Here is a 4,080-nt window from a genome sequence, read left to right as displayed (position 1 = left end):
TTAACGAGCTTGATCTAATGGACATATACATAACACAGCATCCAACATCTGGAGAATACACTTTCTTTTGATCACTGATAGATACATGTATAAAAACCATGTGGTACAGATACAGTTGTGTGAAAGACTTCTTCCTTCTTCCTTGCCATGGAGCAGAGCCTGTTCCTCTCCTGCTCACCCATGCAGGCTGAATTGACCAAAGCAATGTTTACGGAGAAGCCTAGTGCCCTGCTGGTCAGGTGGGAATTTGTGAGACAACAATAGACATTGCTGGGCCAGGGCCTAGACATGCTACATAGATTTTATGGAAAGAACTCTTCTTATGTCTATGGGATTGGATTCAAATGAGAAGCCAGCAGATGCGGTCTAAGGACAGAAATTGACAGGGAAGTGAAATCACAAGCCTTCACCAACTGCCACACCAAGATTCGCCATATTAAAGCTCATGCCACTCTAAATGATGTTGTGGTGGTCCAGGTGATGGGGCTGCTCTTAAGAACAACTGGGCTTTGAGGAATTTACGCAGACATTTGTCCTTGTTTCTGTGGGCTCTGTTGCAAATAAGTTCTGTGTTCACAATATCTTCAGATACCAAGGTGAGGTCTTTGGTGGCTTTGTCACTTAGTCTAAGGAGGAATCTGAGGAAGAAGTAGAAGAACCTGAAGAAAGACAGCAGACACCTGACGTGGTACCCAATGATTCTGAAACTTTCTTTGCTCAGACTGTCAGCAATGACTTGGAAGAACATTTAGAGGATCCTGTTGCTGAATCAGAGCCTGATCCTGAACCAGGACCAGAACAAGAACCTGTATCTGAAATCCAAGAGGAAAAGTCTGAACCAGTATTGGAAGAAACTGCTCCTGAGAATGCTCAGAAGAGTTCTTCACCAGCATCTGCAGACATAGCTCCAACAGTACAGGAAGACTCAAGGACATTTTCTTGGGCATCTGTAACCAGTAAGAACTTTCCACTGGGAAGATACAGGTTCTTGCTGTGTAAAAGATGTATGATTATATAAAAATAATTATAACCATTGTTGAATTTATAGCCTGTATAGGTGATATATATCTCAATAATAACACAAAGAAAGGGGAAGGGAATGGAACTATATTGCATTGAAGTAGTTCTGATAAAATGTATACAATAATTCTTAGAGTAAGAAAATAACTTTTAAAATATCCAGCAAAAAATATAAAAATAGGAATTATCATGTTCTACTAAAACATGGAAGGAATAAGGAAGTGAAGGAGGAGGAGTAGACGTTAAGCAAACAAGTACTAAAGTGGCAAATGTAAATCCAGTGATATCCATAATTATATTCAACACAAATGGGCTCAACACTCCATCAATAGGTAGAGACTGACAACCTGAGTAAAAAAGTAACATCCTACTATATGCCGTCTACAGGAGATACATTTTAGATCCAAAGACACAAACAGGTTTGAAAGTGAAAGGATGGAAAAAGGTATGCCATGCAAACAATAATCACAAGAAAGCTGGAATGGCTGTACTAATATCAGATGAAATAGACTTTCAGAGAAAAAAAAAGTTACTAGATCAAAGAGGGATATTTTATAATGATAAAAGTGTTAATACATAGGAAAATGTAATGATTATACATGTATACATACCTAAAAATAGAGCCTCAAAATACATGCAATGAAAGTGACAGACGGGAAGGAGAAATAGACAATTCAACAATAATAGTTTAAGTTTCTCTTCAGTAATTGGTAGAACAACTAGACATAAAATCAATGAGAATATAGAAGATAATCAACCACCTCATTCTAACCAACATATATGGAACACTCCACCTAAAGATTCTAACATACACATTCTTTACCAGGAAATATGGAACATTCCTAGAGAGACATAGACTACTAAAACTGATTCAAGAAGAAACAGAAGACACATCGAATAGACCGTCTAGGAGAAAAAAACAGAAGTCAGCAAAATAGTGAGGAAAACCGCTGAGGCTCAGAAACTTGGGACGACAGCATAAAAAGACAAGTGAAGCACCCTCAGGAGAGTCTTGTGGGGGCTTTGCAGCTCTTCTTCAGGATCGGCCCAAAGCCAGGAGAAATTCCTTACCGTGGAGAAAAGGTAAGCAAAAAATACCCAACAGTCTACACGCCTGTCATGGATGGCTGCAATCCTAGCTACAAGAGAGCCCCACAGCCCTTTCAGGGCATGAGCCCAGTTTAAGTAGCTGCTTGGAGCTCATATGACTGTATTATCCCAGAGAGGGAATTCATGCTGACTTCACCTTCCCACCTCCACCCCTGGAACTCAGGCTGCCACAGCTCATTACTATTTGGGATTGGAGCCAACACTAGAGTGCATTCTGTCCTGGGGCCCAATAGCCCTGGCATCTCTAAGGCCCTGTGACTCTGGCACCTGAACCCACACAGCACCCTACACCCCTGGGATCAGGCAATCTAGTACATAGAGAGGCCACCCCAAGATAAAGGGAGACAATGCTACACTTCCCAGGTCTTAGAGCTGAACAAGCGGGGCTTTCTGCCTCCACCAGTGGCCCTGCTGTCTTCAGTGGAGAGCCCATGTGCCTCTCCCAGAGACACAGAATCCCACCCAAAGCTCCACTGAACCTGCCCAGAGCCACCCACACCAGCCAAGGAGTTATAGAGCACCCCAGCATGTCTCCAGGGGGTGCAACATTTCATCTGCAGCCCCACCAAACCCACCCAGAGTCACCCACTCCAGCTAAGGAGCTGCAGAGCACCCAGTGTCTCTCTTGGGGGTGCAGGGTCATGTCTAAGACCACGGTGACCCTGCCAAAGTTGTCCACTCCAGCTGAAAAGTTTCAAAGCCCCCCAGAGACTCTCCTGAGGGTGCAGGGTCCTGCCTGAGGCACTAGCAATCTCTCCCAGGGCCACCCACCCCACTGAGGAGATGTAGAGCCCCCCAGCGCCTCTCTTGGGAGTCTTAGATCTTGGCTATGGCTTTAACGACACAACCCAGTATCACCCACTCCAGCTGAAGAGCTGCAGAGTGCCTCAGCATCTCAGGAGTCTAGGGTCCCGGATGCAGCCCCAGCAATTCTTCCCAGAGTAGCCTACTCAAGATGAGCAGCTACAGAGTGTTCTGGGTCTCTCCAAGGGACACAGGATCCCAGTCATGGCCCCAGCACCCCCACCCAGGGTAGCCCACTATAGCTGAGGAGTTCCAAAGCACCCCAAAATGTCTCTTGGGGGCTCGAGATCTTGCCCACAACTTCATGACCCCACCTAGCATCTATTTCAGCTGAGGAGCTAGCCATGGTGCCTCTTCTGGGAGTCCGAGGTCCCTGATGCATCCCCAGGGACCTCCCCTAGGGATTGCCACTCCAGCTGAGAAGGTACAGAGTGCCCAGTGCTTCTTTTAGGGGCCTGTAGTCCCACCCATTTCTCCAGAAACCACACCCACTTTAGTGGAAGAACAGCTGATTGCCACAGCATCTCTGCCGGAATGTTGGGGTACAAACTGTGACCCTAAAGACCACATTTAGGGTCACCTACTTCAACTGAGGAGTCACTGAGCACAACAGTGCATCTCCCAGGGGCCCAAGTTCCTGCCTGCAGCCCCAGCAATCACAACCCACTGTCACCCACTCTAGCAAGGAGCTGCCAAATGCCCTAGGCCACTAAGGCATCACAGATGATTTTGACACTAAATATAGTTGAAGAAATCACAATACACAAAGGAGTCTATCTTCTCTACCAGTAACTAATGTTACTGTGCACACCCAGAATCAAACCTAAAACAACTTACCCAACTGACACTATAAAACACATATATAGGAAAGAGTCTGTTCCTTCAAAAGCTATTCCAGATGATTAGAGAAAGTGACTGTACCACCAGATGGCCAGACACCAACATAGGGATACAAGAAACTAGAAAAAAGCTAGGAAACATGACACCCCCAAAGGAATACAATAATTCTCTAGTACCAGATCCCAAAGAAAAGGAAATCTATGAAATGCTTGAAAAGGAATTCAAAATAATATTGATAAGGAAACTCAGTGAGATGCAAGAGAATATGGTTATATAATTCAATGAAATAAAAACTATTCAGGATTT

At 44.6% G+C, this 4,080-nt stretch overlaps 1 pseudogene; it reads left to right on the top strand.

Annotated features, from left to right (window-relative positions):
• Nucleotides 1-204: 204 nt before the first annotated feature.
• On the top strand, nucleotides 205-1,018 carry LOC134370681 (ras GTPase-activating protein-binding protein 1-like; annotated as a pseudogene).
• The last annotated feature ends 3,062 nt before the right edge of the window (nucleotides 1,019-4,080 follow it).

Source organism: Cynocephalus volans, chromosome 2 (assembly GCF_027409185.1).
Source record: "Cynocephalus volans isolate mCynVol1 chromosome 2, mCynVol1.pri, whole genome shotgun sequence".
Lineage (NCBI taxonomy): Eukaryota > Metazoa > Chordata > Mammalia > Dermoptera > Cynocephalidae > Cynocephalus > Cynocephalus volans.
Note: the sequence above shows the minus strand (reverse complement) of the source record. Positions and strands in the feature narration are given on the sequence as shown.